This window comes from Brachyhypopomus gauderio, unplaced genomic scaffold, assembly GCF_052324685.1.
Source record: "Brachyhypopomus gauderio isolate BG-103 unplaced genomic scaffold, BGAUD_0.2 sc609, whole genome shotgun sequence".
NCBI classification, from domain to species: Eukaryota; Metazoa; Chordata; class Actinopteri; order Gymnotiformes; family Hypopomidae; genus Brachyhypopomus; species Brachyhypopomus gauderio.
The window spans coordinates 27,064-40,212 of record NW_027507430.1 but is presented as its reverse complement, the minus strand read 5'-3'; the positions used below and the strand labels follow the sequence as shown (position 1 = coordinate 40,212).

The 13,149-nt window shown below is 51.0% G+C and overlaps 1 pseudogene; it reads left to right on the top strand.

Moving 5' to 3' along the window:
* The first annotated feature begins 1,111 nt into the window (after positions 1–1,111).
* Positions 1,112–9,153, top strand: LOC143506911 (sodium/calcium exchanger 1-like; annotated as a pseudogene).
* Positions 9,154–13,149: the final 3,996 nt, after the last annotated feature.

Below are 13,149 nucleotides of genomic sequence, written 5' to 3'. Positions count from 1 at the left end.
GGGGGGTGTTGGCTGTGGTGAGAGTATGGGTTGGGGGGTGTTGGCTGTGGTGAGGGTATGGGCTGGGGGGTGTTGGCTGTGGTGAGGGTATGGGCTGGGGGGTGTTGGCTGTGGTGAGAGTATGGGTTGGGGGTGTTGACTGTGGTGAGAGTATGGGTTGGGGGGGTGTTGGCTGTGGTGAGGGTATGGGCTGGGGGTGTTGTCTGTGGTGAGGGTATGGGCTGGGGGGTGTTGACTGTGGTGAGGGTATGGGCTGGGGGGTGTTGACTGTGGTGAGAGTATGGGTTGGGGGGTGTTGGCTGTGGTGAGGGTATGGGCTGGGGGGTGTTGTCTGTGGTGAGGGTATGGGGGTGTTGGCTGTGGTGAGGGTATGGGTTGGGGGGTGTTGTCTGTGGTGAGGGTATGGGGGTGTTGGCTGTGGTGAGGGTATGGGTTGGGGGGGTGTTGTCTGTGTGGTGAGGGTATGGGTTGGGGGGGTGTTGGCTGTGGTGAGGGTATGGGTTGGGGGTGTTGGCTGTGGTGAGGGTAGGGGGGGTGTTGGCTGTGGTGAAGGTATGGGGGGTGTTGTCTGTGGTGAGGGTATGGATTGGGGGGTGTTGGCTGTGGTAAGGGTATGGGTTGGGGGGTGTTGGCTGTGGTGAGGGTATGGGCTGGGGGGTGTTGACTGTGGTGGAGGGTATGGGTTGGGGGGTGTTGGCTGTGGTGAGGGTATGGGGGGGGTTGTCTGTGGTGAGGGTATGGGTTGGGGGGTGTTGTCTGTGGTGAGGGTATGGGCTGGGGGGGTGTTGGCTGTGGTGAGGGTATGGGTTGGGGGGGGTGTTGGCTGTGGTGAGGGTGTGGGTTGGGGGGTGTTGGCTGTGGTGAAGGTATGGGGTTGGGGGGTGTTGGCTGTGGTGAGGGTATGGGCTGGGGGGTGTTGACTGTGGTGAGGGTATGGGCTGGGGGGTGTTGTCTGTGGTGAGGGTATGGGCTGGGGGGTGTTGTCTGTGGTGAGGGTATGGGCTGGGGGGGTGTTGGCTGTGGTGAGGGTATGGGCTGGGAGGTTGTCATTAGCTCACCCGCCAGCGCCAGGTGGAGAAGAACTCCTCAATTGGAACGAGAAAAGGTGAATATGGAGGCAGGTACAACAGAGAAGTGAGGATGGGTCACAAACCAGTTCTGGACCAGATGTGCCCGATGAAAACTGACATTGTCCCATATGACCACAAATCTTTGTTGATCTAGATTCTGCCGACCTTGGACAAGAATATTGAGAATTGCATCCAGAAAAGTTATGATGTGAACAGTGTTGTAAGGACCAAGTGTTGCATGGTGATGCAGGACACCATTATTGGTAATGGCAGCACACATTGTAATGTTTCCCCCAGGTTGTCCTGGGACATTCACAATGGCCCTTTGACCAATGACATTTCTCCCCCTTCTCCTGGTCTAAGTGGGGTTCAAGTCCACCTCATCTATATAAATATACTCATGGCGGACATTTGCATCTGCATCCATCTCCAAAATTCTCTGTAAGAGACAAGAATATATATTTGCACACATGTGCACAACCCAAAAATCTTGATATGTGCAAGTCTAATATACTGGAATTAGTTTTGCACACATACAATCACAAAGTCATGATGCAGGTTCTTCACTCTGATGCTGTTCCTTTCAAATGGGGACCCTGTATAGCTGCTTCATATGTAAGTGATTATTCTGCAGGACAACGATGGACAGTGGACAAGCTTAATGTAACGATTAAATGTAACGATTGTGGATTGTCGTTCTAAGTGTAAAGTTTGTTTGTGGTTATTTATAAGTGTAAAGGTTGTGGAGGGTTGTGTTTAACCTTTTGAATGGTCGTTTATAAGTGTAAAGTGTGTTGAGAGTTGTTTATTAGTGTAAAGTGTGTTGAGGGTTGTTTATAAGTGTAAAGTGTGTTGAGGGTTGTTTATAAGTGTAAAGGGATGTTTGTTTTCCCACTATACTGTGGGGTTCATTTCCATGTGGACATTGAACAGCTAGCAGTTCAAGGAGGCTTAGCAGGTTATGGGCTATATTTATATAGAATGTGTGTGTGTGTGTGTGTGTGTGTGTGTGTGTGTGTGTGTGTGTGTGTGTGTGTGTGTGTGTGTGTGTGTGTGTGTGTGTGTGATTGTAAGAGAGAGACAATTGGGTCTGTGTATGTTTTTAGAGCCAGAGGGAGGGAGAGCATGTGAGTGTGTGGGTGTGTGTGGGGGGAGAGGGTGTGAGTGTGTGGGTGTGTGTGGGGGGGAGAGGGTGTGAGTGTGTGGGTGTGTGTGGGGGGAGAGGGTGTGAGTGGTGTGGGTGTGTGTGGGGGAGAGGGTGTGAGTGTGTGGGTGTGTTGGGGGAGAGCATGTGAGTGTGTGTTGAGCACACATGTCATGGAAAGATAATTTAGAGGTTTATGGGTCTTTCTCAGTCCCTGGCATAACTGCCTCCTACCAGTCAGCCAATCAGCTTCCAGCAGAGAGCTCCCCATACTGCAATCCATCACGCTTCACAAAGTCAACAATGACACACACACACACACACACACACACACGCACGCAGTGAGGTAGAAGTGAGTAAGAGAGAGAGAGAGCAAGAGAGTGAGACTAATGGATAGAGAGAGAGAGAGAGAGAGAGAGAGAGAGGTAGGCTGAGAGCAATAGGGAGGGAGAAAACAGGAACCACATGATTCAGAGGTTCACATTCAAATTAGCAGTGGACGATGAGGGTTTACTAGTGTTACTGCACTACAGCACAGAGACACAGGACAGAGACCCAAAACGTGTCAGAGAGGAGGACAGCAGTGTGTGTGTGTGTGTGTGTGTGTGTGTGTGTGTGTGTGTGTGTGTGTGTGTGTGTGTGTGTGTGTGTGTGTGTGTGTGTGCGTTTGTGGGTTAGATGGCTACTACAGACTTGCTATAACCTATCAGATATTAAATAGTGTATTTTGTTTTCTCTTTCATTCACTGTTTTACCTATTTTTCACTGTTTCTCCCCCCTCCCCCTCTCTCTCTCTCTCTCTCTCTCTCTCTCTCTCTCTCTCTCTCTCTCTCTCCTCTCTCTCTCTCTCCTATCTCTCTCTCTCTCTCTCTCTCTCTCTCTCTTCCATCCAGACACCTTTGCCAGTAAAGTGGCTGCTATCCAGGACCAGTACGCCGATGCCTCCATCGGCAACGTGACGGGGCAGCAACGCAGTCAACGTGTTTCTGGGCATCGGCGTGGCCTGGTCCATCGCCGCCATCTACCACAACTCCAGGGGCCACGAGTTCCGGGTGGAGCCGGGGGAAACCTGGCCTTCTCCGTCACCCTCTTCACCATCTTCGCGTTCATCTGCGTGGCGGCACTGATGTACCGCAGGCGACCCGACATCGGCGGGGAGCTGGGCGGCGCCCGCGGACTGCCAAGGCCCTCACCACCATGCTCTTCGTCAGCCTGTGGCTCATATACATCCTCTTCTCCTCGCTCGAGGCTTACTGTCACATTAAGGGCTTCTGAACACACACACACACACACACACACACACACACACACACACACACACACACACATGCACGCACACACTCAGTCACCTGAGCATAGGCACACGTTCACTACTATACACACACACACACACACACTCATGCACACTCACATAAACACAAATGAGATGGAGACACACACCCTCACATGTTCTTACATATGTACACACAGGTTAAAGGTTAAAAACAAGACGTCGAATCGGACGACGGTGGGATCAAGAAGCTACGGCAGCCAGGACTCTCCTAACCTGTTGTTCAGTTCTCATTATGTTTCGGTTTTTTGATTGTCACATTTTTGTTTTGTTTTGTTTATAAAACAAAAGTGTTTTTTTTTTGTTTGTTTGTTTTATACATATTTTTTGCAAACCGATTTCTAGTCTCCATCATCTCACACTCATTGGGCTTAAGGACTGAATCTGACTGCAGGGTTGTGGGTCAAGACATCTCGGTGGCGTTAGGAGGAACACGTGAATCATAAGGACTCAACAACATGTGTTAATAACGTGAGAAATCACACTTTTGATGACAAGCCAGATAAATAATATGGGGTAGAAGCCCAGTAGGTAGAAACGGTCAGATTTGTGGTCCTTATGAAGGACTTTTGGTTTGCAAATATATTTCTGACTATAGGGCTTAGGACCTTTACGACTACATAGAGATACAATACCAGGACTTACAGCAGACAGATGTGTTCACCTAGTGCCTGTGAACAGAAGGAAAAACACTATTGTGTTGTAGTTTGGTGGGACTTCATTTTGACATATATCGCTCCCTTAATTGGGTAAAGCATGAAATGGTGTTTCTATTTCAAGGGCTCTGGAATTGCGGAGAGAAACGCGTGCCCACTTCGGGGACCTGCTTTCTGGGGCTTTAGTAACAGGGCTAGTTTAATCGCGTGGCCTGTGGTGTACGGCTGGTGTGCTCCTGCGGTGTGTGTCACTCTCCTCGGCCCCTGGGGAGTGACCCTCACACACAGGTTGTGTCGAGGGACGTGATGGCTGCAGTTTTCCCCCGACACCGCCCCAGCTCCCTTCGTTACACATTCAAATGAAATCAGGGCTTTTTTTCCTTCTAGCAGAACGTCCATGTGATGCCCATCGCAACGCTTCATGGCAAACCACGATCAGAATAGTAGCATTCGGTCGTTCTCGTAACTTTAAAGCGCTGACTCTGACGTCGAGCTCATTAATGGTGGGGGTGTGGTAGACAGAGCAGCCCCTCCCCCTAGCTCCCGCCCAGACGGGCTCCAGCACAGTTTAACACAGTCCAGCACAGTCCACGAGGTTCTGATTAGCCGGGTCAGGAGCTTGTTGCTGTGTGAGCATGTGGATCTTGGTTCAACTGCAGGCCCGTGCCGCTCACGCCAACCCGTCAGATTCTGTCCCAGCGGTCCAACGGCGCCACAAATTTGTGCTCTCTGTTCTAGAATATCGGACTAGATCTCGTAGAGGACCTGCTGAACGCTGTGGATCGCGAGCTTGTCTGGGCCTGTGCGTTGGACTCCTGTGAATGAGGCGGAGTTATTAGCAATGTTACGTGGTGCCTAGCTGCGTCAGCCAATCAGAGCTGGGTACTGCAGCCAAAGAGCTGAAGATAAGCTCCAGGCTTAGAGTTTGCTGAAGAACCTGATGCAGGGTACCGGACCTCGCTCCGTCAGCCCCCACGAGGATGCTCACGTCTCACCAGCCCAACGGCTGACGTCAGAACCAGAGTTCACACTGACCCGTCCAGACCCGCAAACACTAGACAGAGCAGAACCATCCAAACAGAGCCATATGCAGACCAGAGCCAGTGGCCAAGGTCTCACTCATCTCCTCCGTGAAAACACACATGCACATATTCATCTTTAGTTTCTGATGTTTCCAGACCTGCTGAGAACATTTCAGAACCTGCAGAGTGTTCGGACGCGTAGAGCAAACACTGCAGACTAGCTGGGTTTTAGACGCAAGAACTTTAGATTAGTAGTCTGGTTTAAAAGTTGTAGATCTAGTCTGGATTTGACACCAAACAACCGTAGAATAGCTAGGTTAATAAAAAGCTTAAAAAAAAGATTCGGTTTAGTTTGCCTTTTACAATGTGGGGTAAAAAAAAAAAAAAACAATTGCGAGATTTTTCTCTCTCTTGTCTTTTCAAGTACCAATTTTCACTCTTTATGGATATTCTAGAGTAGGTCTCAAATAATGTTTAAGATCTGACTTTCCATAAGATATTATGACTCTCCACTAATAGTTCAGGTCACTCAAGATCTGACAACTGAAAAGTGTTTCTAGAGGGTCATTCTAGTGCTGCCCAGCTTCTGTTGTGGGTTTTCTACTTGACGCTGACATTTTCTACCAACACCAAAAATTGCCCCTGTGAGGAGTCATAAAAAACCATTTGGTGAAGTTTTGCCCTGCTGGGGTCCTTTCTTATGAGTATTTATATGTGATGTGAGGGATACAGCTTGCACCCTCTATAACTGTGTCTCAGCTTTCGAGGATGGCTGAGTGTCTTAAGCATTTTAGGAATTATGGGAATTGGAGTGTATCAGGGTTTGTAGTAGATGTAGCTCGATGATTGACGGAAAAATACTAAAATGGCTGACTTTTCATTTATTTTATGTTTTTATTTATTTTTTCCTTATTTTTTAATTGAAGATAAAATGGCTGCACCGGCTCCCCTGTTTCTTATGGAAATAAACGTTGAAGGACGTTGAAGGACATCCCGATATGTGCCGTCTCTCAGAACTCCAACGAACGGCACAAACACCAACGAAATACGATACGCGAAAGATGCGGAAATTATTGAAAAAAAAAAGACTTGTGTGTCTCGAACTCTGATACTCCTTCAAAACCAATAATATGAAGTGCAGAAGAGGACAGTGGAGCCACGTAAAACACAGCCATACTCCACGCCCAGCTGTGGGCGGGGCCAGCCCTGACGGATATCCCACACGCGCAGCCCGCAGCTGCCCACGTTCGGCTACTGATCGCAGTGCATGTCTGGATGTGTGTGTGTGTGTGTGTGTGTGTGTGTGTGTGTGTGTGTGTGTGTGTGTGTGTGTGTGTGTGTGCGTGTGCGTGTGTTTCTGCATTTAAGGGGGAATGACGACAGAGCTTGTCTTGGTGGGATGCGTCTACAAGCTGCAGCACCACGCCCCCTGGTGGGCGGCTCCGCCTAGCTAGCGTGTCTGCATATCAAACTTGTCTATGTGGCTTTTGCTGGCACATCTAGCTGTGGGCGTGGCTGTCACAGCCGAAACCCCTCCCCTGTCCCGCCCCCATGTCCATATTTGGAATGTTATCGTGTTCCTTGTTGACACTGCATGGATGCTAACCTGTCTGTATATAGTAAGCAGTAACCCATTCGTTAATGTTATTGGAAGAGGTGTGGAAGCTGTGTAGATATATGGACTTTGATTTTCGTCTGTTTCTTGTTTTGTTTTTCTTCTTTGTCAATATTTTAGCTCTGAGTGAGTTTTTAATCTTGGTTTTAACTTGCACATGTATATGCAAAAGGCAGTATCTGTCGTTCTAATACATGGGGCTGTTCAACATAGGGGTGCATGGGTACTTGTGTGAATAATAATAACAATTATAATAACAATAATGATGATAATAATAATAACATCAACGATAATAATAATTATGCCTCATCTTGCTTGTTGCCATGGTTGTATTATTTTACGTTACGTTTTTACGAGAATATTGTACATCAAAGGATATTTTGTCAATGAAGAGTTCATATGTATATACTGTACAGATGAATCAAAGCTTATTGGCATTAATATAGAGTAATGCGTATTTATTTTGAACCCTTAGTCGACTGAAGAATGACAAATATTGCCTTTTATAGATTGCTTATTTTGACCTTTTTTCTTCGCTGAGCAGTGTGCATGTGTGTTGTGTGTGTGTGTGTGTGTGTGTGTGTGTGTGTGTGTGTGTGTGTGTGTGTGTGTGTGTGTGTGTGTGTGTGTAGCTGTGCGTGGGTGCGGTGTGTGTGTGTGTGTGTGTGTGTGTGTGGGTGTGTGTGTGTGTGTGTGTGTGAGAGAGAGATATTTGGGGATGTTTCTAACACTAATAAGAATTAAGGGAGATGCATAAAGTGTTTGTATATGTACCAGATCTGTTTAACATCTTGCAAATATTAATGCTCCATTCTGATGTTGGGAGAATGTCTGTGAATCGTCATGGTAACGTTTGCCTGTAGTGTGTGTCCATCATTTCAACCCTCCCACTCCAGTTTCCCCCCCCACTGCTCAGATGGACTCAAGAGTTTTTTCAGGGGTTTCAATAGCATCTTTGAAGATAGTGTTTTGTGTTCTTCTCTCTTGTCCTCTCTCCTACGCTGTCCTCTGCTCTCTGACACCTTGCATGTCCACTCACGCCCTGTGGCAGTCGTGTGTCACCTGTCTTCTCATCGGAGGAATCAGGTTTGACTGCTCCCGTGTTAGCTGGTCTGCTAATGACTCAGTTCAATTGTTACTCAAGCAGGAGCCGTTTTTTCTAGTCACGACTGGAATTGAACACCTGCCATGTTTATTGTCGGAAGACTGTCAGAAGAGCTCTGATGTGCTTGTGATAAAATTCCCCAGAATTCTCAGATTTAATCATGCAAATTCTGCACAATTTAGTAACAGTATTAGTAAGTTATTATTATTATTAGTAGTAGTAGTAGTAGTAATAATAATAATTAGTTGAAAACCACCTGAAAACTGTTGGCAGTGATACTGAGTTTTAAAAAAACTTTAATAGCAAAGTATTTGTGTGAGGTTACACATGGAAGGAATAATAACAGATATGTAGTATTTCTGAAACAGTTTCTGCATGGCGCAAGACAGATTCAAGGTTCTGTAACAGGATTTGGGTCTGAAAATGTGACTAGAGGCTTTATTGGTGTATAAATGGACAAGGAACCCTAATGTATAAAGTTCTGGACAAAAAGTGTTATTGCCTTGTCTCTGTAAGCAGCGCTGGGTCATCGTGTCATAACGGTGGTGTAAGTTTTGAAATGCAGGGTGTCAAACGCAGGTAGGCAGCGACAGCTGAGGACATAGAACCCATAACCTGCAGTGCTGTCTGTCACATCTTCTCTATCTGCTTCCCTCTCTCTCTCTCTCTCTCTCTCTCTCTCTCTCCTCTCTCTCCCTCTCTTTCTCACATTCTCACTCCTCACATTCTCACTCTCCTCCCTCAGTCTATCTCTCCCTCTCCATTTCTCTCTGTCTCTCCTTCTCTCTCTTTCTTCCTCTCACTCCCTCTCTCTTTCTTCCTCTCTACCTCCCTCTTTCTCCCTCTCTCCTTCCCTCTCTCTTTCTCTATCCCTCTCTCTCCCTCTCCACCTCTCTCCCTCCCTCTCTCTTTCTCTATCCCTCTCTCCATCTCTCTCTCCACCTCTCTCTCTTCCTCTCTCCTTCCCTCTCTCTTTCTCTCTCCCTGTCTTCTTTCTATCACTCTCCCTCCCATTTTTGTTCATCCTCACCATCGTGTTCATTTGTGTTCATTTGACTATGAAAATTAATGACTATGATTTTTGTAGTTTTTTTCTCTTTATGTTGCACTTGAAGTGATAGAAAGGAAGTCCACTAACTGTGATTGCTCCCCCTCCCCCTCCTATGGTACGCCTCTACACAGGAAATAAAGTTTGGGATATACTGTTTAGAGCCCATGGACTAATGTTGTTCTTTTTTTGCACTGATGAGAACCTTTGCTGTTTACACATCCATCCAATAAGCTATTAGGTGCAGATGTATTTTTAGCAAATAGAAAAAGTCAGGAAGCTAAAACATAAACCAGGGGTGAACTTAATTTCATTTCTCTCTCTCTCTCTCTCTCTCTCTCTCTCTCTCTCTCTCTCTCTCTCTCTCTCTCTCTCTCTCTCTCTCTCTCTCTCTCTCTCTCTCTGTCTTTCAGAGAACAATGCACACACAACCTGATGCTTCTCTACACTTAATGGCCTCTTAGGAACATGTGTGTAAAACATTTCAGGAGCCGATGGCCCTGTGTAGTGACCCTGTGTGATGGCCCTTTGTAATGGCCCTGTGTGGTGACCCTGTGTGATGGCCCTGTGCTGTGGCCTTGTGTGGTGACCCTTTGCAGCGGCCCTGTGTGGTGGCCCTGTGTGGTGACCCTGTGTGGTGACCCTTTGCGGCCCTGTGTGACGGCCCTGTGTGGTGGCCATGTGTGATGGCCCTGTGTGACGGCCCTGTGTGATGGCCTTGTGTAGTGGCCCTGTGACCCTGTGTGATGGCCCTGTCCGGTGGCCCTGTGTAGTGGCCCTGTGTGGTGACCCTGTGTGGTGGCCCTGTGACCCTGTGTGATGGCCCTGTGTGGTGACCCTGTGTGGTGGCCCTGTGACCCTGTGTGATGGCCCTGTCTGGTGTGCCCTGTGTAGTGGCCCTGTGTGGTGGCCCTGTGTAGTGGCCCTGTGTGGTGGCCCTGTGTAGTGGCCCTGTGTGGTGGCCCTGTGACCCTGTGTGATGGCCCTGTGTAGTGGCCCTGTGTGGTGGCCCTGTGTGGTGGCCCTGTGACCCTGTGTGGTAGCCCTGTGTGGTGGCCCTGTGTGGTGGGCCTGTGTAGTGGCCCTGTGTGGTGGCCCTGTGACCCTGTGTGATGGCCCTGTCTGGTGGCCCTGTGTAGTGGCCCTGTGTGGTGGCCCTGTGTGGTGGCCCTGTGACCCTGTGTGGTGGCCCTGTGTAGTGGACCTGTGTGGTGGCCCTGTGTAGTGGCCCTGTGACCCTGTGTGATGGCCCTGTCTGGTGGCCCTGTGTAGTGGCCCTGTGTAGTGACCCTGTGTGGTGGCCCTGTGACCCTGTGTGGTGGCCCTGTGTAGTGGCCCTGTGTGGTGGCCCTGTGACCCTGTCTGGTGGCCCTGTGTTGTGGCCCTGTGACCCTGTGTGGTGGCCCTGTGTAGTGACCCTGTGTGGTGGCCCTGTGACCCTGTGTGGTGGCCCTGTGTGGTGGCCCTGTGTAGTGGCCCTGTCTGGTGGCCCTGTGTAGTGACCCTGTGTGGTGGCCCTGTGTAGTGGCCCTGTGTGGTGGCCCTGTGACCCTGTGTGGTGACCCTGTGTGGTGGCCCTGTGACCCTGTGTGGTGACCCTGTGTGGTGGCCCTGTGTGGTGGCCCTGTATGGTGACCCTGTGTGGTGGCCCTGTGACCCTGTGTGGTGGCCCTGTGTAGTGGCCCTGTGTAGTGGCCCTGTGTGGTGGCCCTGTGTAGTGGCCCTGTGTGGTGGCCCTGTGTAGTGGCCCTGTGTGGTGGCCCTGTGACCCTGTGTGATGGCCCTGTGTAGTGGCCCTGTGTGGTGGCCCTGTGTGGTGGCCCTGTGACCCTGTGTGGTAGCCCTGTGTGGTGGCCCTGTGTGGTGGGCCTGTGTAGTGGCCCTGTGTGGTGGCCCTGTGACCCTGTGTGATGGCCCTGTCTGGTGGCCCTGTGTAGTGGCCCTGTGTGGTGGCCCTGTGTGGTGGCCCTGTGACCCTGAGTGGTGGCCCTGTGTAGTGGACCTGTGTGGTGGCCCTGTGTTGTGGCCCTGTGACCCTGTGTGATGGCCCTGTCTGGTGGCCCTGTGTAGTGGCCCTGTGTAGTGACCCTGTGTGGTGGCCCTGTGACCCTGTGTGGTGGCCCTGTGTAGTGGCCCTGTGTGGTGGCCCTGTGACCCTGTCTGGTGGCCCTGTGTAGTGGCCCTGTGTTGTGGCCCTGTGACCCTGTGTGGTGGCCCTGTGTAGTGACCCTGTGTGGTGGCCCTGTGACCCTGTGTGGTGGCCCTGTGTGGTGGCCCTGTGTAGTGGCCCTGTCTGGTGGCCCTGTGTAGTGACCCTGTGTGGTGGCCCTGTGTAGTGGCCCTGTGTGGTGGCCCTGTGACCCTGTGTGGTGACCCTGTGTGGTGGCCCTGTGACCCTGTGTGGTGACCCTGTGTGGTGGCCCTGTGTGGTGGCCCTGTATGGTGACCCTGTGTGGTGGCCCTGTGACCCTGTGTGGTGGCCCTGTGTAGTGGCCCTGTGTAGTGGCCCTGTGTGGTGGCCCTGTGTGGTGGCCCTGTGTAGTGGCCCTGTGTGGTGGCCCTGTGACCCTGTGTGGTGGCCCTGTGTGGTGGCCCTGTGTGGTGGCCCTGTGACCCTGTGTGGTGACCCTGTGTGGTGGCCCTGTGTGGTGACCCTGTGTAGTGACCCTGTGTGATGGCCCTGTCCGGTGGCCCTGTGTGGTGGCCCTGTGTGGTGACCCTGTGTGGTGACCCTGTGTAGTGACCCTGTGTGATGGCCCTGTCCGGTGGCCCTGTGTGGTGCCCCTGTGTGGTGGCCCTGTGACCCTGTGTGGTGACCCTGTGTGGTGACCCTGTGTGGTGGCCCTGTGACCCTGTGTGGTGGCCCTTTGACCCTGTGTGGTGGCCCTGTGTGGTGGCCCTGTGTGGTGGCCCTGTGTGGTGACCCTGTGTGGTGGCCCTGTGTAGTGACCCTGTGTGGTGACCCTGTGTAGTGGCCCTGTGTGGTGGCCCTGTGTGGTGACCCTGTGTAGTGACCCTGTGTAGTGACCCTGTGTGGTGACCCTGTGTGGTGGCCCTGTGTGGTGGCCCTGTGTGGTGACCCTGTGTGGTGGCCCTGTGACCCTGTGTGATGGCCCTGTGTGGTGGCCCTGTGACCCTGTGTGGTGGCCCTGTGTAGTGGCCCTGTGTGGTGGCCCTGTGGTGACCCTGTGTGGTGGCCCTGTGGTGACCCTGTGTAGTGACCCTGTGTGGTGGCCCTGTGTGGTGGCCCTGTGTGGTGACCCTGTGTGGTGGCCCTGTGTGGTGGCCCTGTGTGGTGACCCTGTGTGGTGGCCCTGTGTGGTGGCCCTGTGTGGTGACCCTGTGTGGTGGCCCTGTGTGGTGGCCCTGTGGTGACCCTGTGTAGTGACCCTGTGTGGTGGCCCTGTGTGGTGGCCCTGTGTGGTGACCCTGTGTGGTGGCCCTGTGTGGTGGCCCTGTGTAGTGACCCTGTGTGGTGACCCTGTGTGGTGGCCCTGTGACCCTGTGTAGTGACCCTGTGTGGTGACCCTGTGTGGTGGCCCTGTGACCCTGTGTAGTGGCCCTGTGTGGTGACCCTGTGTGGTGGCCCTGTGACCCTGTGTAGTGGCCCTGTGTGGTGACCCTGTGTGGTGACCCTGTGTGGTGGCCCTGTGTGGTGGCCCTGCTGCCTGACGGTTCTGGTGAAGACACATTGAATAACAAACAGTGCAGAACTGAAGAAGGATCTGCGTGTGGAAAACTCCATTCATGACTTATATTTAAAAAATAATGTTAAAAGTTAATTAAGTTCAGCCTTGTCAAACAAACACACCTGAAAAGTTTCAACGTTACAGCTAGAACAGCTGATGCACCTTAGATATGCAGATTCAATCAATTCAATGAAATTCCAATTCAATTAAATTATTACAAAATTCCAAGTGATGTTGAAGCTCTAATCAGACATAGAACATTTTCCAACACTTCTAACACCTGCTCCTCTAGTTGTTGATAATGTACACCTTCAGGCACCAGGGGGCAGTGCAGTTCAGCCAGCAGGGGGCAGTGTTTTGTGCCCCTTTGCTGTGGCACATTCTGTCCACTTGAATGCAGGTATACCATGTGATTTTAAATAATCACGCAAAACAGTGATGAGAAGTTGCTGCATATCAATCAATACTAT